This window comes from Rousettus aegyptiacus, unplaced genomic scaffold, assembly GCF_014176215.1.
Source record: "Rousettus aegyptiacus isolate mRouAeg1 unplaced genomic scaffold, mRouAeg1.p scaffold_m13_p_18, whole genome shotgun sequence".
Taxonomy (NCBI): Eukaryota; Metazoa; Chordata; class Mammalia; order Chiroptera; family Pteropodidae; genus Rousettus; species Rousettus aegyptiacus.
Genome location: NW_023416293.1, coordinates 8,448,665 through 8,472,560, shown reverse-complemented (window position 1 = coordinate 8,472,560; position 23,896 = coordinate 8,448,665). Strand labels below are relative to the sequence as shown.

General features: G+C 34.4%; 1 long non-coding RNA gene and 1 pseudogene across 1 annotated transcript in view; one reads left to right on the top strand and one right to left on the bottom strand.

Annotated features, from left to right (window-relative positions):
- The window catches only part of LOC107498966, a 501,046-nt gene that overhangs the window by 414,484 nt on the left and 62,666 nt on the right, over window positions 1-23,896 (top strand). The gene's annotated exons all lie outside the window — the stretch shown is intronic.
- Window positions 11,952-12,070, bottom strand: LOC118613431 (annotated as a pseudogene).

Sequence of the window (23,896 nt, the reverse complement as noted above, 5' to 3'; positions counted from 1 at the left end):
TATTTGTAAGAAAGTGTTAAATTGTTCATAGAGGTGAAAGAATTCTTCATTACAATATATTTTTCAATCAACAAATGAAAGCTCTGAACTCACTGTCAAGCTACAACATAGGCTTACTGAGCTGTATTCATCTCATGAATGATCTCTGAATTTTTACATCATTAGTCTTGAGCTTCTTTGATGTCTATTCTTTCTGTTAGACTAGTGAAATGTGGAAAACTCCACTCAACATATTCATGTGTTTTACAATCTATAAAGATCATTGTTTTTTCCAAAATTCTCTTGCAAGAAAAATTAAGATCACATATCTGGATATTTTTCAAAGACAAGAAAGGACTTCATGGGCCACCAATCCTTTTATTCCTAGAAAGACTTTCTTAATGACAATTTTCACTTATTTGTTAGAATAAGAAGTATTTTAGATATGGCTAAATCAAAACTATAACTTTTATATATGCAAATGAATGGAATTATATAAAATATGTGCCTATGGTCTTAGAACTTAAAAAAAGATGTAAATCATTTTATCAAGTTTTTTTGTTCAGTTTGTGATCATGTATGAAGAAAGCCTTTTATTAGAGAGATAATTATGATCTGATATTTTTGATGGTGGGATATATTATGAATTTATAGAATGTAAGAATCATGTATATAATAAGTTAAAAGCCTTCAATTCATTTAATACCATAAATAACTAGGTAAATTAACATTTTAGCCACCGACAGGAAATGGCCTAAGATCACATCCTAAGGACCTTTAGCGTTCATTTCTGGCAGAAGGTTTTAGCTTAGCAAAGGATGCAGTTTAGGATAAACCACTACAGTACGAGAAATGGCTGTGCTCTGTGATGTCAGGACCTGAATGCAAAGAGCCTTTCAGGAACCAGAGGTTGGTGTTCTATTTGGAATGTTGCTAAAGAAGCCAAGGAAAGTGAAAATTGAAAAATATCAATTTGATTAAATAACCTGAGTGTGGTCACTTTCAGTGAAATGGAGAGAAAAGCAAAAAAAAAAAAAAAAAAAAAAAAAGTTGGGGGGGCAGTCATTTCCAAATGGAGTTGGGAAGGCAAGGAAAATAAAATGTTAGTTATTCACTTAAAAGATACTGAAGAGAAATTAACATTGTATGCAAAAGATATCTTTGAAACCTAACCTAGTTACCTAGTTTATGGCCATCCCACCCTGAACGTGCCTTATCTTGTCTGATCTCAGAAGCTAAGCAGGGTTGAGCCTGGTTAGTATTTGGATGGGAGACCACCTAGGAATACTAGGTGCTTCAGGTGTTAAAAAAAGAAAAGAAAAGAAAAGAAAACCTAACTAGACTAAAATGCTTCTATTTTTTCAAATGTTTCCTCTTCTTCAAAGTGATGTCTTTTGCCTGAAATTCTCATATATATATCAATAACGTAATTTGTTAACATAAGAACATTATTATGTCTTAATTATAATAGTTACAGATATAGCTGAGAGAAGATAGCAAATGTCTATTGTAGTATCTTAAAATTTACTTTAAAAATTGGAGTTTTGTTTTTATATCACTAAAATGTTTTTATGCAAGACCCATTGATTTTGTTTCCTATCAACCATCTTGTTAAAAGAAAAAAAGATCAAATTATTGTATTCTAAAAATAAGCTGAACAAATATGAACCAGAGTGCTGAAAGGTAGATCAATATAATACAAGGAAATAGCAAAGACTAGAAAAAGACAGCCAAAATATTTTTTAACAAATATCGTGTCAACCTTTTCTTTAAAATGCAACTCTGCAGCAACTTTGACATCAAGAAAGTTAATATGAGGATATCAAAATGAAAATTTAGTCTGCTAAATACAGGTTAAAGTAGAAATAAAACATACTCAGATGTATATTTTTAAACATAGCCATTTGAAATACATATTCATCAGAACTAATTCATCTAACTCCAATCACATCTTGTTTCAGGTTTAGAAGCACTGGCAATTTTTGCCTTTATTCTAAGGAAAAAACAATCATGTTGGAAAGCCTTGTCATTCTCCCGGTAATGAGTTTAATGCGACATTTGGGTACGTGCTTTGCTGTGACTAGAATAGCAATGTTGATTTTACGTTTTAAACGATGCTCCAAAACACATGCAGTGAGAACAGTTTCTTACCGGGATGTATTTTTCCACCCATTTCAATCTGAATGTGAGTTAAATTCTAAATTACAGTAATTGTGAACTGTTTTCATATTACTATGAAGTTTCAAATTGTGGGCTAAGTCTTATTCTGGAAGCAGAATCTCATCAATAGAAAATGATTTTCAAAACTGCTATTATCGATTTTTAGTAAAGATATTTTCTTTGAATGCAGGGTAAATTCCTGTGATTCTGCATTAAATCAGAAGTATTAAAATGATCACTATTGCTGTACTCTAATCACAGTGAGATAAAGAATTTCTGTTCCTTCCACCTTTTAAAGCTATTATATCTAGTTTTAGAATTGAAACTTGTATGGATTGTGCTTAAGGGCCGTGTGAAGAAAGCAAAAGAGATGACTATTCTAATGCCATTTATTTCTAATCAGTATTATTTCTCTGTGTTTTACATCTTATATTTCTTTCCTAAAACTGCAATTTCATAAAAAAAAAAATGACACTCAGTATTGTCAAAACAAAAATGGCATCAGACAGAGTTGAACAGGTAAGGAAGATTTTATTGAGGCTCCTGCAACAGAGAAGAGAGAACACAACACAGTCTGAAGCCAACTCCTTAACAAATGGGGATGGGGGAGAATTTTTCAGAACAGAGTTAGGGGAAGCTTAGGTCATCTGGATTTGCTAATTGGCCTTACTCAAAAGAAAAGTGAACTTTCTCTTATTTTCATGACACGAAGTAGTTTTATACTCTGAGCAAGATGCATAGTGAAGACAGTTGTCCCCTCAGCGACTAGTAGGCAAGGATGCTGCCATCCTTGATGACGACATTTCAAAAGGATGGTTCTCAAGCCCTAGAGGAAGGAGGTCCAGTCTGGGTTTTAAAACTGGTACGAGGGCTGTTAACAAGATTTGCATCTCAAAGAGGTAGAGAAATAATGTGCAGTTATGAGTTTTCTAACTAAAAACACTAAGAAAAGGGAAGGGAGGGACCTCTGTGTGGGTTCTGTAAGGGGCAGAGTAGGCAGGAGGTGATGAACCTTGGGGCAGGAAGAAGTCTGTCTGAGGTTCAGTCAAGCTTAGGGAAATGGTAAAGTTCTGTTGGCCAGCTTTTTTTTTTTTTTTTAAACAAAAAAATTCTTTTAATTTATTCTTGACTATTTTTTTGGAGCAGTTTTAGGTTTATAGGACAATTGAGAGGAAAACAGAGAATTCCCACGTACCCCTACCAACACAGGTGCATTGCTTCCGTTGGTATCCGCGCCCCACACCAGGATGGTGCATTTGCTACAGTTGATGAACCTACAACTGTATCAAAATCCGCCAAAGTCCGTAGTTCACATTGGCCGCTTGCTCCTGATGTTATACATCCTGTGGATTTGGATGAATACATAGTGACATGTATTGACCATTATGTTATCACACAGAGTGGCTTCACGGCAGTAAAAATTCTCTGTGCTTCATTCGCCTATTCATCCTTCTTCCTGCCCCAACCCGTAGCAACCAGAGATTTTTTACTGTTCCCATAGTTTTGCCTTTTTCCAGAACGGCATATAGTTGTAATTGTATAGTATATAGTGCTTTGCGGCTTGGGGTGTATGGGGGCAGTGAGTGCAGGTCCAGACGGAGGGGCAGGGAGAGGCTGGGCTGGGATGCACTGAGCACCAGGGTCAGCTTAGAGGACAGCCACACAGGACCCGAGAATGTATAGACACACACTCCGTAGAGTTACCAACCAAGATCAGAGCCTTTCATTCTCACTGAAAACGTCTCATTAGAACCAGTGTAAGTCAGGAGAAGAGCAAAATGTGTAACTTAGGAGTTCTATTTTCGATTAAAGTATCCCTCAGAAATGAGGGAAAAATAAGGACTTTGTTTCAGACATATAAAAGTTGAAAGAAATAACAAGTGCCTGGCCTATACCAGAAAAAAAATAATGATAATAGTAATGAAAACCCTCAAGAGGAAGGAAAATGATACCAACTGGAGTGAAAAACACTGAGAAGAGTAACTTTGGGGAAATAAAACGTGCTTTTTTACTCATAATAGGCTTGATTAAAGCTAATATAAAAGCAGTACATATTGGATTTATAATACATAGGGCAAAAAATTGTCCTACAACATAAGCACCAAGACCAGGAAAGGAGAAAGGAAAAGGAAAATTCTTATAATTTATGTAACATAGTCTATCACTTAAAGATGGATTATGACATAAATAAGTGCTATCTATAACGTAACTCTTATGCAACCCCTAAAATGACATGCAGAGTTATAGACAAGAAGCAACAAAAGAGATAAAATAAAATCACAAAACATCATCAGCTTAGCAAAAACAAATAAAGAGAAAGAAAAAAAAAGAGATCAAAGAAGAGATGAGACAAAGAATACAGATGTCGAAATTATTGATTTAAACCCAAACATATCAAAATTACAGATAATGTAAATTATCTAAACACCCTAATTAAAAGGCAGAGAGGGCAATGATAATTTTACAGGTACATTAATTGACATTAATTTCAACTTGAAAAAAAATAAAATAAAAAAATGTTTGTTTTTCAAAGAACATCGTTGGTGGCCAGAACCTGGCCTTTTGGAGCCTCTGCTGCTGTTTCGGGAGATTTTCCAAGATGACACCTGTAGTTGGCCAAGATTATTTCAGTGGTCAGGATGCATTAAAGGTAGGGCAGAAAGCAAAGCGGACCATGCGGAGATGAATCACATGAACAAACAGAACACTAAAGCACTTGCGATGGTGACTGCCATGTAGAAGTACAGCGATCGTTCTAGAACACGTGTTTCTTCTCAAGACAGTAGGTTAATGGAGGCGACAGGAAGATGCGTGTGCGCTTGCCACATACTTTTTTTCATACTATTTTAATATGGGCAAAATAAGTTTAGTGATGCCTGTTCCACCTGCAATGAAGTCTGGTGCCTTGGTAGGATGCTGCTAAATGGTGAGCTAATTGACAAGGATGCGTGTAGCAGCTTTGGCTGAGCCAGTGTGGTTTTCGGCGCAGCAGGAAAGAGTACAGCGTGAAAGAAATAACAATCTTCGAGACAAACTAAAACTCTTGAAATAGTGCTGCCCAAATTCTTGAAATTGGTCTTTTTTACCCGTGGACCTTTGTTCTCAGTACTTCCTCTGCCCGAAACGTCCCCCAAATCTTCAAGTGGCTCATTCCCTTAGCTAATTCATGTCCCCGCTCAAATTATCATCTCAGAAAAAAACTTTTGTAAACTCCGGTTCTTCATTGTCTACACAGCACTGCTTTCCCTGATCTTCTGTCCGAAAAGTAAAATGGATTTTATTTTATGTAAGTTTTAACACTTATATGTAGTTATTGATCTGAAATTTCACTAATGTGTTTTAACTTGCTTAGACAAGTGGCATTTCTTTTATTATTCTTTGGAATCACATAAAATCGCCAAATGCAACTATTAAATGTAATAGCCGCACACATTAGAAATTCAAGGTTGAAGTAACTAGAATGAAACAGCAGATTTTAAAGGAACAAAACTGTCACTTAGTGTCAGTGATACAATTCCATTTATCAGGTCCATTAACTTAATGGTAAAAAAAAAAAAAAAATCCTCCATACTTTCTTCTCCCTGATGCATATTCTCTCTCATACACATCTAAACTAATGCTGATATAGAGAGGAAAGTGAGGCTATCGGCATTCTTTTATGTAACTTTTACTGTTTTCCATAAAATTCTATCATCGGAATAAAACCAATGATTTTACACATCTGGTCCAGCCTTAAAAACTCCCATTTTGACTTTTCTAATTTTTACTACTGAACCCTTCTTTTTTACTCCTTTAAAAGAGTACTTTTCGTCGTATGCAAGTTGAAATATCAGAAAGTCAGAAACCCCATTAAATAAAGCCAGGTGCTTTACTACCTTTTCCTTCTCTATCTTCATGCGAATCGTTTTAGATGACTATTTACCTCTCCAGTCCTAATTTATATTGCAGACAGCTACACAATAGACTTTCTGGTATTTAATGCTGAAAAGCCCAATTGGTGATGCGCAGTAAAATTTTACTGCTTGTCTCAGTAAAAAGGAGAGCAATTTCTATACCTGCTTTGCAGTTGAAAAGTTCAACCTTTATCTGTTTAGCCAGCTTTAATTTGAGAATAGGTCTCTTTCCACAGCAAGGAGAAGTGCTGAGGCAACAAGCCCTTCGCAGAAGTCCCCTGTGGCAGCCACCTGCCTGCTGACTCTTGTGCATATTTCCCTACTCTCAAGATTACCCTGTTTTATTTACAAAGAATCCTTACCTGATGGATGTGTCAATAACTCATCATTTTCCACCGTGACAATTTTTGCATGTATTCATTTACAAGTAGTAGGCACGCCATGTTATTAAGCACTTCTAAAATGGCATGAAATCTCTCGTGAGTCCTGTGTTATGCCGGAACATTTAAATAAAATGTGTGAATTAGTTTTGACATCTAGTTGATTGCCACAGATCAATATGTTGCAGGTGTAGGTACTTGATTATAAAGATAATTATCTTTGCTTTTAATGCTCAGCTTCTTTTTTTAAAACACAGACGTATGTTTTAGAAATATTTAAAGCTACCCCCTCTGTAATTTTTGCCTGATATGTGGTCATGTAAGATGTACTAAGGATATAAAATGACAGTTGAAGAAAATCTGTCATATCTTTCTGACCTTTTTTAAACATTTTTTTTCTCTCAATCCAAGGAATATCGTAAGAAAAGCAGCCTGAAAACCACGTTTATTCCTTGATCTCATGACATGCAAGTTGTGTCACTTTGGTTCGGTCACACACAAAAAGCTTATTCTGGTTACAATTTTTTAAACTGTATCCGAGGGGATATAATAACTGCTTAGTTCACAAGGTTATGTAAAAATCATATAAGATAAAATATTATCTTTTTTTCCTGAAAACCATATCATATTACAAATAAAATGTGAAATATCTGTGCAAAAACATATACAAAATATATATTTACATAGTACGATTTATTTATGCGTTACTTTTATGTTATGATTTTTTACATTATACATTAGGATTTATATTGTATAAAACAGAACAAACTCATGTAATACATTCAGACAACTGACACTTTTCTTGTTACTATGAAATGGGTACAAAAATCTTCTATATCTTCTAGAGGACAAAAGTCTTTTTTTTTTTGTGGGGGTGAAGTATTTACTTATAAATATCACAGATATTACTGGTCTAGTAAACACATTTTACAAATGTTTTTGAGTGAGGAACTAAGATGGGCTTTTGGATGGAACGTCCTGGGAAAAGGAATTTCTTCTTCTATATTATAAAATTTCCGAACGTTTATGCGATGGGAAGTGAACTTCGAGGACTGGTAGGCCAGGGCCGCTCGTTTTCACGCGTGAAGACCCAGCCCTTCCTCTGAGATGCGTTGCACCTCCAGAGCCTCTGTCCTTTATATATTCGCTTATCCTCTGCATAGCAAGCAGGTGTGTGAGATTTCTCCATTTCTACATTTCACTCAAATGCAGTTTTCCAAATTGAGATGGAAAGGGTGAAGTGTGTCTGGTTTCCATTTTCAGCTGCTTGCACTAGGCGTTTTTGGAAACTTGCCAAGTAAAATTTTAATCACCTGGCACAGTATTTGAAATTAGCACTCACCTAACAATTATTTAAGATTTATACTTGCTTATTGATCATGTTTTCTTGTATGCGTATCCTTTACTATTCAAATATATTTTCCAATGTTGATAAAATTTTCTGCTTTAATAATACTGAGGTCAGCAATAACATTTAGGATTGTATTGATCTTCTCAATCTTTACGATTAAAAAGTATGACTTATATACCATTTTGCTGTTTAATATAGAATTTATTGCAGCAAAATTGGAAACAAAATTCAATATCCTAAAAAAGTGACTGTGGATACTGCATAGGCAAACATAAGATAAAGACAGCTATTATTACTATATAGTAAAGGAAATAGTTTTGAAAAATATTTGAAATGACAGAAAAATATTAAAAATAAGTGAACAACTTGGTAACAAATGGGATATATTATATGTCTCAGGGTCAATTTCACATATAGATCTATAAATATAAACATCAATATAAATATAATTACTAGAAACATATTTAAATGTTCACATGTTAATGCTATATATTTTTCTGGGTTCTGTGATTAGAAGAAATTTATTTAAATTTTATTTTTTTAATGTAATTACCAATATTTGTATCATGGATATGTATAAACTTTAAAATTTAAATATAGAATATGTATTTTAGAAGTGTTGGGAAATCAGGTGATATGTTCCATAACATAGTCTCACAAGACCAAAAATATTAGAATTCTGTCAAAAACTTTCTTAATCTACTATGAAATGACCAGTGTCTATTATAGGTTTGTGACTCTTTATTCTCAGGCCATTTAATTAAAACATGAGCAGTGTCTTTTGGGTGCTTTTCTAAGTATGTATGTATGCAGCACAATTTCAGATAATCAAGGATGAGTGTTCAGTATCTTTTGATGAGGTTTCCTTATCGTGGCAAACCAAGATTCGTGTAATATGTGATTAGCACTGACCAAGGTTTTAATTCTGCTTTGAATTTCTGGAAGCTAATGCTATGGTATAATGGGATGAGATAGCTGTGATCCAGTCTAGGTATAAATAACAGGCTCACTACTCCAAAACCGGTTGCTTCCTTAGAGTTTATACCTTCTTCGTTAAACTGGAATGGCGATACGAAATTTCTTAAGAACAACGTAGGCTAATGTCCCTCTGACTTGTAAATCTGGCCTACTAGTGAACCTAAGCAAGGTAGAGAAGTCAGAGATCAGTGCTGTAATGGCCGTTTAATCTTTACAGGTGTCATTTAGGTACCCTGGGCTTCCTATAGTAATATAAAGGTTATTCATTTTTAGAACATACAGGGTCTTCTTAAAGATTTTGAAAGAGAGTGATAAAAAGTAAATTTGTCTTCTTAATATCTGTAGTCTTTTAGTTTAAGTCAGTAAAGGGCTGTTCAGATTTAGACCTCCTTCAATGCTTTGCGGGTCTTTGTCATCCTCCATGTACAAAATATCTAGCAGAATATTTAATGAGCGATCAATTCTATAACATGCCAATGAAGGATCAGAACAGGTGGTGAGCAAGTAGAATGGCCATGGCTATCAATGAAATCCACATCGGACATTTTCCATGGGATAATTTATATCTTTATATTTAGCAAGATGTTTTTTTTTTTCTCCTTAATGCCTCAAGGTTATACATATTTGAATGCATTTGGATCTTATAGCTCAATGTGACGTTTACAATGAATAAGTCATTTTAGTAAGTTTAAGTGTGATTTCCCTCAATGTGCGTAAAAATGAAAGACAGAATTTACAAAGTAAGCCATGCCACTTCATTTACCAAAATTTTTTCCCCTAGAATTTAGATATTGATGAATCAAAAAGAATTATTTTTGGCCTTTTAAAAGCAATGTTATGAACAGCATGTAAATTCTTAATGCAACTTAAAACCAAGATATGTGAAAAATGGCTTAAAGCAAGAAAAATCAAGTAAAAGAGAAGAAATGCTGGCCGTAGTACAATAAGATTATTACTGTTTTATAAATGAGCAGCTATCACACAGTGTCTCAAAAAACGGCTAAAACATGAGCTATTCATCTATTTTGTTCTCAAAAAGGTAAATATATAGAGATTTCCAAAAGAGTAGCTACTTTCAAATTATTTAAATCACCTAAATATTATGTTTGTCATTTGGGTCCATTGTACTGTATACATAAAGACCTAAACGGTTTGACTTTCATTAGAATTTGACCCAAAAACATTTTTATGTATTTTTTATTATTGAATGCTTCTAATATTTTAGTCATGCTGGGAAAAAATAATTCAGACAACTGTGTATAGTTTTTGATGTTAAAATTACCTTTCATTCCTGGATACAAATAATAAAGATAACACAAGGTTAGGGTACTATAAGCAAAGAAACTACCAAATAGAAAATAGTGACATATAATTTTCAGGCTTTTTTGAGCTCTTCTTCATTGGCGGGAAGAGTTACTTTATTTTATTGATGAAAATAATTTGATAAAAATAGACGTGGTTGGCTCTTTACAGTCTAAGTGGGAAAGACAGTCTTAACTTCAAAACACACCCACTACACCTAACTGCAAGAATCTGGTTCTTAATTTATAATAATAAATTTTTTATAAATCTCCGACATTTGTCATAATACGCCCACATCGGATAAAGGTACACGTTGAATAAAGAAGACAGTCGATACCAGAGGGAGCAGACAGCTCACAGAACAGAGGAAAATGTTGAAACCGCTTTTAATTAGAAATCTCTATAACATTTAAAATGGTGGTGTACCGATCCTAATTAACTGGCCTACCCGTGAGTTAAAGTAGTCAAAACAAAAAAGTATTCTTGGCATTTAAGTATATTTGCAATTTTCTTTAAAATAAAGCGAGAGATAAAAATGCATTAAACTAATAACTACATGTATGAGCAGTTAAGAAGTGGTCAGCAAGTCCAGTGTGTGACCTTAAAAATATAGTTCAGTTCATGGTTTGGGAAAGAAAGGTTTTGAAGGTATTTGTGATTTAGAAATGGATCGAGGATATATTATCATTTCAGAAGTTTATGGCAAAAAACATGGGAATCGGATAGGCCTGAGTTTTTTTTTTTCTTTGCTTATAATGAAAATTCAAAGACGTATAAGAATATAGATTAAAAACTAATGAAAAAGTATCTGATTTCGGTAATTCTTAAACTAATGTCTACCGAGGCTATTCTTTTTTTTTTTTTTTTTTCTTTTCTTTTTTTTTTTTTTCTTTAGTTCAAACTTTAGGAATATTCTTGGTGCCCTTGTTAAAGGTTAGTTGACTGTACATGCATGAGTTTATTTCTGGGCTCTGTTCAGTTTCATTGGATTGTCTGTCACAAGAGGAATTGAAACACAGAAGTTTGTTACATACTCAGCAAACCTTAAGTGGCCACACTGGGAGGTCAAGGCAGAGTGTAGACAGGGAGAAGAAGGACCTGGTGGACATGCCTTCAGTAAGGTCCATGGCAGGAATGTTTTGGAATTCTGGGGTTAAAGCCAGATTGATTGCTTCAAACCAAAACATCAGGATTTTGGTAAGCTATCTAGGGGATACATAAGAGGAAGGCCGTGGGAGGTAGGGGAGATTGTAGCAAGGCTGTTAGGAAGTCATTTTAGGAACTTGGATTTATTTACGACTCTGTGTACCGCTGTCTATGGCATGTGCTTGTGTGAGGGAGTTAGCATCATTTTAAGGTCATTGAAGGCTGTTTGGCCAAACAAAATGAATGCCAAGCCAGAAAAACCACAGAGTCGCTTAGCTCAACTCTGAACATGCGTCTAAAATCAGGAAATGGGGGAAGAAACCCTACTAATAGAAATCCAGGCTATGAAAATTTAGCTAAATTATGTGCATGTGTGTGTAGATGTACTTGTGTGTATGTATATACTCACACACAAATACTCGTCAACATGTAATTATATCTTGAATTCTTAAGTTCTTCTTTTTCTTTCATATTTTCTTTCTTTCTTTCTTTCTTTCTTTCTTTCTTCTTCTTTCTTCTTTCCTTTCCTTCTTCTTCTTCTCTTCCTCTCTCTTCTCTCTCTTCTTCTTCTTCTTTCTTTCTTTCCCTTCCTTCCTTCCTTCCTTCCTTCCTTCCTTCCTTCCTTCCTTCCTTCCTTCCTTCCTTCCTTCCTTCCTTCTCTCTCTCTCTCTTTTTAGGCAAGGTAACCCTTGATCTCACAGATTGCAAAGACCTTGTCAGTTTACAATCCCTTATTTTTATTATTAATTTTTTTTTTTTGTACTCCTATAGCACCTGGTCTTCCGAGGTGGTCTCCCATCCAAGTACTAACCAGGCCTGTCCTTGCTTAGTTTCCGAGATCAGACAGGATTGGGCTTGTTCAGGGTAGCATGACCATAGACCTCCATGTTTTTTTTTTTAATCAGTTTCAGTTGGTTTATTTTATTCCAGCCATCTCCTTTCTGCATATTACTAATTATATGTTTATACAAGAAAAGCAATATTTTAATAGTAAATGTGTGTGTGTGCTACAAAAAATAAAAAATAAAAAAACAATAACATAAAGTTTTTTCCCTGAAATCAAAACATTTAACAAAGTAAATCCTATAACATATAACCCTAAGGTAAACCACCAGTACATCGGGGGCGTTCAGAAGAAAGTATTTGAATTGAAATCATCCTCACTCTTTAAAGCCTTCACTTTTTAGGGATATGATAATTGTTACTTGACTGCACTGGCAAAGAGACAACTCTGTATTAATTGCATAAAAACAGGGCACTTCTAAATTTGCTTTACTCATTAATTTAAATTTGCATTAAGCAATTTACATGTATGCCATTTTCACCCTTGCTATTTCCACACTTTAATTAGCTTAATTTCACTGGAATCTCTAGATAGGTCACAGCTCTCAAGTTTAATAAAATAGAGTAAAATGGGTTTAATAGAAATTCATAAATTATCAATGTTCTTTGGAGTAATACATACATAATTTATTTCTTGTCCTTCCCCAATACATTTTGTAATATTCAAGTAAATAGAGCTAACAGTGTTACGTACAGTATCTTTAGCAAGATAATGGTGTGTCTTTGACGGGGGATGAGAGCATGGGTTATGGCTCGTATATGAAACACGTCTGAACCAATGCGGCCTTCTTGCCCACAATTAATGAAAATAACTCCTCTTTATGGCCATTCCCCCCTTCTGCCTTCCCTGTATCCTGCTTTTATAGCATGAATCGCCATCAGTCATACTATGTTTTCTTCGTTTTTTGCTGGTCTCCTCTCTTCATGCCCTTACTAATAAGGTAGGAGTACTAGGTTTCATCCTGGTTTACTATCATATTCCTAGGGCTAAGGACAAGGCCTGGCACAATTAACATTAAAAATTATGTGCTGAAATAATAACCTCTGTTAACACATGTCATTACAAATTAAGTTGCCGAAGTGTGAGAAATGCACACAATAAAAGCCTTTACATTATCTTCAGCAAATGAGCACCATTATAAAGAGACTTATACTTGTTCCAGTCTCTGTTAAATCGTTGCTTTCGCTCGCTAATTATGTCGAAGGCCTGCATCTGCTTTTTAAAGGAAAGACATATTTATAGATCAAATGAACAGTAAATGCGTCATCAGTTACTTTATTTACAAGCTACTAAAATCTTGCAAATAAAGGTATAAAAATCTCACTTTATCTACCTTAAAGTACAAGAATAATTGATTGGCTTACACGCACACAAAAGTTAACTCAGGTAAGACTTGATCTGGCTGAAAATAATTTTTATCTTTCTGTCTGCCTTTTAAAATGATTTCAGCAGTTAGCAGCTAGAAACTTCTGTGGGCTAAAACTTTCTTGCTCTGGGCAGGGTGGGGAGGGAAATTCAGTTCTGAAACTGAGGTGAGGAAAGTGAACAATTTTCTTGCCCAGATTTCCGCTAAACATCTCCAAAGTCAGCCCTGGCTGCACTGGATTATGTGACAGTCCCTGAGGCTGCGTGTGTCATTGAGACCTTGGCGTGGACTCTGAGATGGAAATGAATGTCACTAAAATAGCTTTGTTTCAGATGGGAGAGGAGAGTTTCCCTAAGCGATCTCTCCAAAGCACAGTGAGCCTGCCGGGAGTGGCATGGGAGCCGGCGGCCAGGACGCCTGCCCGCTGTGGAGGTCGAGTTTCCTTCGGGATGCTGTGGCTTGTATGTTCTTACTCGTTGCTAATCAGCAGGTGGAACAGTCGACTGCTAATAATTTTGAGGGGATATGAATGGAAAAGGCCATTTAGGAATGTTGAGGCATTCTTAACTTTGCTAGATTTCTCTTTCTAGAACATAGTAAAAAAAAAAAAAAAAGGATGAGGAATTCATGAGATGTTTTCACAGAGCAACAGGACGAAAACAGTCAGTGATTAGAGAACAAGACTTGTGAGAAAGAATGAGAAGAAATGTAATCGACATAACACAAATATGGCTACTTTAGTACCGTTTTATAATAGAAGTGCCCTGTCAGCCCTGCCTATCACGATGCTTCCATCCCAAATTCTCTGATGCCTATAAGGCTGAGTTCTAGTACAGTATATGTACCAGGTGCTAATAATAACAATTATACAAGTTCAAGGTTTGAGCACTGAAGCATCACTCCTTTTGCTAAGAACTTTGTATCCATGAACTCATTTTATCATTGGAACAGCTTTAGTTCATGTTACATTAAAAAAAAATAATAATAATAAGTTCGAAGAGTTTTAGCACTTGCACAAATTCTGAGAACTGGTGAATTTGCAGCAGCATGACAATGCCACACGACAATGCCTCTCATCATTCCTGGATGCTGCTGTCTGCCTAGGATGCGTTTCAGATTTCTCAGATCCCCTATTGCCTTATTCTCGATCATCGTTGTCCACTGATCTTTCAGTGACAACCTGATACGTGTGTGGATGATTTACAACGTGCACATACTGTGTAGGGTGCCGAGTATCTAAGAAAGACAAGAAAAGTTTACGGCCCTTAGGGAAGCCCCGGTTTGTTGTTGAACACGAAAAGGTATGCAGATAATTACAAAAATACCATCTAAACGATCTAATTCTATTAATTGTAGACTAGGCAGCTGTACTAATTATCCCACTGAGAACAACTAGAAAAGCTGGAAAAATATAAAAGTTGTACTAAAAGACATCAGACTGCAAAAATAGAGATGAAAAGTATCTCCAAAGAAAAATAACATTATTTTTGGTTTCAAGTTATTTCTATGCATTTTCATATATGAAAGTAGCAATCAATAATTAGGCATACACCAGAGAGCAAAAGCTGTCATTAAAAATAACAATAAAAATGCAACCATGTAAAATCTAGACAAATGAGAAAATAGACGTAGATAAATGTCTTCAATTATCTGAATGATATCAGATTACTATATTTTATAAAATGAAAGATTAATATTGAATATTTCAAGAAGAGAATGGGAAATGTGAAAGAAATGAAAGGGTAATGTATCTAAAAATACAATTTAACTTAAGAACTAAATGTAAGCCTTTTTACAATATTATACATCAAGTAGAAGCAACAATTTATACATATACATGTGTATATATATATATATATACACACATATATATACATATACGTGTGTGTGTGTGTATATATATATATATATATATATAACATAGATACACATTTTAAAATAATTTTCACAAAAGACAGAATGTGTATAGTATAATACCATTTGGTTGTTAAAAACATACATACAAACCATTCTTATTTTAAAAGGGTGTATTTTCAAAGATATATCAAACACATTACAGTTGGTACATGTATAGACAAAGAGGGAATAGGGATGGTTGTTGGAAAAAAATGGGGCAGGACAAAAAATAAATTCTAAGTAAGGGAGTTTTTGATGGGACTTCTAATTAAAAAAAGAAATGTTGGGGACTGGGGAGAAAATCAAAGGAATTTCCAAAGTTCAAAAAAAAAAAAAAATGAAGGGAGAGTAAAAGAGAGGAAGATTCCAGAATTTATTTTTAATTATATTTATTTTAATTTGCTTACTATCTTTCACACTTTTCCTAGGGCCATATTGAATACATCGAAAGCCTTTTAGAAACATGCCTTATGCTTTTCAAGTCTGTAGTCTTCTAAGTCCTATAGTGCTTCAGATGTACATGCAAAGCTTTTTATCATTTAATTTAGGGGGAACAAAGTTTCAGTTATATATAAAAACATAAAAATCATTGTGAAACATAGACTTCCTCGAATTTGGCTTGTACTCTCAATTTCCTCAAGAGCATACTGAGTTAACTTAGTAGACCTTGTCCCCACTTTTCTCTCTAAAGTGATCCAATAGATAAATAATTTTTAAAAATAACTAAGACAGTATTTTGGACCTTATCATTCATGAACCGAATTAATTGTATTATAATTTTGGAAGGGTAAGCATTATTAAACATATCTTAATAGAATCATTAAGTATGCATTTAGTAGTTTACTAAATAAAAATAAAGAATATAACAATCAAACGCAGGCATGAATGCATAAATGAATGAATAATAAGGTTACTAATAGAAACAAAACTTATACTACTATGACTTGTTACCAGACAGTGAAATTTAGTTGAGTTTGGACTAATTTGTACATTTACTATGTCATAAATTTATGCTCCTTGAGATCCATGGCAACAAACCAGATGTTCAGATATCCTTCCACTTTGTGTAATCAGGTCGTTTTACTAAGGTCCACGTAAGAGGAGGATTGTCTTACACTAACGTAAGAAATCCGAAGAACCGGAGGACCAAATGCCGTAGTCATCCTCCCCTATCTGCTGTTGTGTGTTCTCCGGTTTCAGCGTCAACCCCAGTCCGAACACGTTAGATGGAAAGTTTCAGAAATAAACAATTCAGACGTTTTGAAGCGCGAGCTGTGTCGAGGAGCGTGACGAGCTCTCGCGTTGCCTTGTTCCGTCCACGTGCGATGTGACCGCCCCTGGGCCCTGCGTTCCCGAGATGCTCCCCGCGCCGCAGGCACTCGGTGGCCATCTTGAGTGCCAGGCTGTGGTTGTGTGATGCTGCTTGGATTCAAATCACCCTTATTTTCCTAACGAGTGTCTCCAAAGTGCAAGAGTAGTGAGGTCGGCAACTTGGACATGCCGAAGAGGAGCCAGGGAGCTCCTCTTTTAAGTGAAAAGGCGAAAGTTCTTAACTTAGGGAGCCATGTTATCATCTCACATTATCCCGAGACGGGTGAGTGAAACACACTAATATATTTTAAGAGACAGTGAGAGACCACATTTACATAACGTTTATTACAGTATATTGTTATAATTGTTCTCTTTTACTATTATTGTTGTTAATCTCTTACTGTGCCTAATTTATAAATTAAACTTTATTATATGTGCGTATGCATGGTATATATAGAGTTTGGTACTATACGCGGTTTCAGGGGTCCACTGTGCATTTGGATGTGAGGAGGGGGACTTCTGTATGTCATACCAGGATGATTTCTTAGTTTGGGACATGAAGTCCATTACATATATTGTGTATATTTTGATAAAAGTGCTTTTCTTTCCAATATGTGACATGAGTTCCAAAATGAAGAGATTGAATGCAGCCCTTGATTTGTTCTTGGAAATTTGTGTAGATATCCAAATTAAACGATTTAGGTGTGTTACATGGAGGTTAGAAATCCTTTAATAGATGAGATATCTTTTTATTTTTCAATCAGTTTTATTCTCTTTTATGTTTGCCGAGATCATTTTTTTAATTACTCTAAAATCTTTATAAGTTCTAAGAATTTTTACAAAATATGATTTATATACTTGATATAAAGGATGTTTCTCAAAGTAGTTTTAAAATCAGATGTAACTAAACATGTCCTATAACACTTTTCAAGAAATATTGTTTCCAAAAAAACAATGCACAAGGTTAAACATTTCCTTCAGGTATAATAAACCTATAAGATCTTCCTAAAGTCAGGATCATATTTTCATAGCATATGTGATTGCTTTTCTAATGTTTTCCTATGTTTAAAATAGGTATTTTATTCACTTTCACTTCCAGAAAATTTAGAAATATTTTATTATATTAAATTATAAGCAAAACACTCTAAAATTTTTTTAAGATTTCAATGATTTTTTTCATTAATTTTGGAGACAAATGGGGATTTTTATGTACTGATATAGATAGATGTAGGGGTCTCCATTTTCTCGCCCCATTTATGTTATTCAGTTAAGTTTTATAATTTCTAGCATTAGTTATTAGTTTTATTGCTCTGCCTTTGATAAGAGTACATTGCTATTGTGAATGGGATTTTTCTTTTTTTAATTACATTTTAAATTGTTTTAAGTGTCATTTTAAAGGCTGTGTGTGTATATTATCTGTTTCTGAAAATCTTGGAATAAATTTTTTGAAATTGCTCCTATAGTACTCTAAGAGGTAACATTTTACTGTCTCTGGAATATGGTGAGCTTTTCTAATTTTTTATATGCTTTGATTAATTTTTATAAAGTCTTTGTTTTTCTAGAAAATTATTCAATGCCATAAGGAATTATATATCTTTTCATTAGTATTTATGTACCTTTATAATTTTTTTTTTTTTTTTTTAGTTTGTTTTTAGGACTGGTAAACCCAAGAACAGATATTTTCAGTTAGAATTGAACTGCTTAAAACGCTTCATTTTTTACAGCTTAGTATCCTTTACTGGCCTTCACTAGAAATGACAGAATTCTTTCCTAATGACCTGAGAACTTCATCTGCTGGCGCTCAGGAGGGGCTGATCCCTCTGTGACCTGGCAGCGTCTGGCTGCTAAACCAGCTGGCACTCACCAGGACTTGACTAATGCCACTTCCAGTGGCCTGGCAACCTAATTTTGCCTTTCCCTGCTGTCACTCTTGACAACGTGAGTTCCTTCCTGAGTTTACCAGGTGAGGAAATGGCACCTATTAATACACTGACAGTAATCTCAATATTTTACCACCTGTCAGTGGCTTGGCTAAGTCGCTGGAACCGAAGACAGTGGTTTTTCTGACTGCCAGTTTTCTGGGATATCTAACCCAAACAAGAAAAACGAAGTGCAGAAATCTAGAATTCACCGGACTGTTGCTCAGAATGAGAACGTGTCGCCACCTTTCAGAAGAAACTTTCTGGGCTCATAAATAGAGATGCTTTCAGGATTCTTTCTACTTAGTAGGAGTAGGAGACCGGGGGCCACAAAAGGGGGTGCAGATCCCCTTGTGCCCTGTGGTGTTCAGTTATCAGAATGACACAGCAGTCCCGATAGAGAATTATAAATAACCTTTCTTACCGGAAATTTGTGAGCGAAGAATGTATTACTCCTGAATACCACAGGAGAGACCTCATGTCAACCCTGCTATCTGGTCCTTTTTCTGCGTTCTGCATAAATTTGTCTGGTGAGGAAAAACAAATCTTTAAAACTAATAATGCCGCCTATCATTTTAATAGGTAGACTGCTGTAACTATCCCTGCAATCTAGACAACTTTTTTTCTGGTTAGGTAAAAGAGGGAAAATTCGTCTAATTATTTTATCAATAGCATTATAATTGACTTTTCAGAGAACTCGATTCTCATAGATTCCTATAAATACTATACACACACACACACATATATGTGTATGTGTATATGTGTGTGTGTGTGTGCGCGCGCGCGCGCGCGTGTGTGTGTGTGTATATATCCTATATATCACTATATCTAGTCAAACCAGTTAAGATTATAGAGAGATCCTGTAGGCCAGGTGTAAAGGCAAAGCTCAAGCAGTTTAAGACAGATATCCCCTGTTTTTCAAAAGTTTGCTTTATGCCACTCTCTGTTACCAAAAACATGCATTAGTATTTATTTTCACAAATGTAAAGAAATCTGAAGAAGATTTTTTACTTGCACACACACACTCACACACACACACACAAAGCAGAAAACAAAAATAGTGTTCAGTGTTTGGCAGGGCTAGTGAGTGCAACTTCTACTTTATATAGGCCGTGTAATTACCACTTCTGCTGTTGCTTTATGTTAGTGTTATTTCATGTTTCCTGAGTTATTTAGTATGATTTAGTAGGTTAATTTGGGGGTCTGAGAACGCTCAAAATTTTTTTTAACGGTGATTGCGTCTTTGCTTTTGGCCTGCGTAAGGCACCTTGGAAATGCTGAGTTTTCTGATAGTGGGAGGAGTCTGTATTTTCTCCCTTCAAGTCTAGAAAAGCAATTTGTGACTAATCTGATCCTAGTTCAAAATAGTAAGCACAGACCACAGAATTCTTTTGTGGTTTAAGGTTTCTGTCTTAATTCCAATTCTTTTGCTCAACCTGTGTTCATTCCTTTGCCTACTGACGATTCTGAGTGTTCAATTGGGGTTATAACCATCTCAATATTTTATGTACTGAATTTCATTCAAACTTCTCCATAACCATAATTTATTTCTCTGATCATTCATATTGTTACATCCTTTATATTTCTCTATTTTTTTGATGCTGTTTATCTGTTTTGTATTGGTTTAAAGGATCCTTTTTTTGATAGCTTCACCACTTTTGCCATTAATTTCCACTTTTACCTGTAACACTTGCATTTACTTTCTTTCATTTCATTGTATTCTTCATCTTCCACAGCATTAAGTAAAATTAAATATTTAAATTACTTACTCTTGTACTTCATTAATAAGTCCAATCATTTATCTGCAAGAACAGAGTTGTTATTTAGTAGAAACTGTAATATTTAATTTAAAAAACTCATTTAAATGGATTTAATTAAAAAGAAAAGAGCAATTGACGTAAGTAAAAATTGAATATCATTTTTGTTTTCTTAAATCACTTATTCAGAAATTAAGAATATCATTTGGTCTGTATTTTGCATATATACATATACATAAATTAGATAAAAATCTATGAAACAATAATAACCGATATTTTGTAGTGTTTACTGTGTTTTTGTTGCTATTTAAAACATTTTTATTTTATTTTGAACTTTTAATTAATGTGGATCCATAAAGATCAACCTCTTTAGTTTGCTTGCATGCATATTAGTTTATGTCATCTCCGTGAATGTTTAGGTTGTTTAAATAATTTTGTAATTAACAAAATGTTTCAATAAATATTTTCAAACTTAATATTTTATAACTGCTATGTCAAATCTGGTAGCCATCGACACATGTAGACTTTTAATATTTAAATATGACATAGTAAAAAATAAGAATTTCATTTTTCAGTACAGCGGCTACATTTCTAATGCTCAAAAACCACATTTTGCTAGAAGCTAACATCTTACATGAAAAAAGACATAAAGCAGTTCCAACAATCCGAAGTTTCTGTTCACCAGTTCTGATTATATATTTCAGCAAGTGTTATTGGAAAGGTTTGGAGAGCTAAGACTTCATGTTTAAGTATTTTAGAACTGCATGGAACCCAATCAAAATGATTATAGAATTTACAGTCATACTAACAATACGTGAAAATATATAATTTTCCATATTTTATCAACATTGGATAATTATCTTTTTAAACATTATGTTATCAAAATAATAGGAAAAGTAGTTTCTTGTTACTATAGTGTTTATTCATTTAATATTTGTGAATTTATCAACTCATTTGTTAAAATTTATATTTCTGATTCTTTAAATTGTTTAAATTATTTCTTTATAGTATAAATTTTTTGCTAGATACATTTTCACACAGAGAGATAACACATTAGCAGGCATCCGTGTACCTTCTTGATTCAGTTCACTTCTATGCCTATTTTCCAATATTTTCATCTAGAACCAGCAGTACTTTATTTCTTATTATGCCATTCCTGATATCCTCTTGCTTCATAGTTTTTTTGTCCCCCATCCTTCTCCCCGCCCCATAGTGCCATGTTGCTGTTTTTCTACACATTAATACCCAATATGGGAGATCTATCTAGTTCTTAATAGGTAGAGTGAGGGACATGACCTTGAATTCCCCTTCCTGTTGACTGGCACTGTTTCCAGGTTCTATTTTCAAATCTGCAACAGAAGGGAAGGTTGATGTGCAGTTCCCAGTCCAATTCCCAATTCCTGGCAGTTCTTCATCTTCTGGCCCTGCTTTACTTTAAGTGTTTTTCTGAACATTGTTACCAGGTTTTCTGGGACTGAGCCAAAGAATGGAGCCAGTGTTGCGCCCTGAGTACTGTGCTTGTCAGCCGGCACTGCCACCAGGTTGTTTTCCTTGCCCTTACTTACAGCAATTTACCTGTGGGAGGTACCTCTCTCCTCACAATGCACTTTGCCATCCTCTAGTTTCTCTTATGTTCTTCCAGTCATTAGCAGAGATTTGAAATCTCAGACTCAGAGAGCAGCTCCAAAACAATGGTTTAGCAGGGAGCTCTCTGCTTGTCAGAGGTCTGCATCTTGATGTTTTGATCAGTGGTGGTAAAATTATAAAGCATCTTATCACATCCAAGACAAGCTTTTAAAAGATTAGGAATTCATTCTATGAGTTGAAGCCTGGCTCTGTATCTTGCCACTTCTCCTCTATCTAGCTCTAAACATCTAGTATTAGTGTCAATCCCTACAAGATACTAATATTGGGTTATCTGTCAGAATTACTTTAGAAGGTAGCTAAGCATTTTAAAAATATTTCTCTGCATCTCCATCAGTATTTAATGAATAGTTGTGGGAGCCTCCCTTGGGGTCTGCAAGCCAGCTGTCATTTTGAACCAGAAATCTCTGATCATAAAATTTCAAAAATAATGTCTTTTACGATAGCTGACAGTAAATAGTGATGTAGCTAGTGCTGACACTGTTCTGTGAAGATTTATTTTAAAATGAATTTGAAATGTCAAAATTCCTTTTCAATTACATAAATCAAGGGATTTTATTGAAGTATGTTAATTTCAAGGATTCTTATTTAAAAAGAAAGCGATATGAGAGAATTCATGAGTGAAAAGAGCAAATTACTAAGAGCATCTTCTTTAAAATATAAGTGGTGCTATAGGGCTGTGAATATATTTTATAGACACTCTTTACATTTTTAAATAAGATATTCTAAATAGAATGTTTTCCATTATTGTCTGCACATTATCTTGTTTGTTACCAAAATTTTTATCAATTCAATTCACACTATAATTCTTTATTTGTCAAAATGTGTCTGTGTTTAAGAAACTCAACAATAAACAGAAGCCCTGTATTTTATTACCCTGCAGAATAAATTTTGAAAATTCCCAGTCGTGTTGTTCAAATCTGCCTTTCAAAAATAAATTTAACAATAAGCAACTCTCATTGTTTTTAAGGGAATAATTCTCTCTTCTTCAGAACTGAATATGGTTAATGAGCTATAAGGTTCTTTTTTTTTTTTTCTCTCATAAAAATAGTTTCAGTCTTTCTGTCATGGACAAAATGTCTAGAAGTTTCAGCAGTGAGAAAATCAGGAATACAACTCCTCTGAGGGGAAGTACTCATTCTATTCCTTATCTGCAGAGGCGATGGTAAACGATTGACAACAACCAGTACTTCCTGGTGTCAAATAGTTCTTCCACGCTTTTTGTAGCTGGAATGTGATCTTTATAATTCATCTTTAATTATACATTAAACATTAACATGCGGTAGAAAATAATAATAGCTCTCGTACTTTTATCATTTTATATGTGCCAGAAACTGTAGGGGGAACTCTTAATAAATTATCTCATACTTTCTTCTCAGATATCCCGCAAAGGAAGAGATTGATAGCCCTGGGTTTTTTTTTTTTTTGGATGTGGTAGCTTAGAGTAAGATAAGTCTTGAGTGACTTGCCAGGATCACGGAGTAAATGTCAGGCTGCATTCCATAAAGTTAGTTCTCAAGAAACATTGGCTGTTTGAATTTCTATAATCAAGTGCCTTAAAAATTTATAGAAATATTATAAAAACATATGAAATACTATAAAAATAAAAATCTAGTTTATGGTACTTCATAGCGAACATTATTCACAGAAAATTCTGTAATTTTATTCTTAAATATCGTTCAAAATTTCAAGCTTCCTTTTCCTTTGAAAATGAGAATTAGATGCTTATGGATGCAATTTGATTATCTGTCTTGTAGAAATAAATGGAACATTTCGGGAATCACTGGTGAAATTATAGCACTGGTCTATATAAAGTGATTATTTCTAATTTGGATCAATAATTGCATAGGTCAACTCTGTTGATTTATGTCTAAAAATGAAATCATTGTGGAAATATCTTAGGGTTTGCACTCCAACAGGGAACATGTAGAAGGGTGACTCAAAATCTGCCAGGTTATCAAAAGTAGATA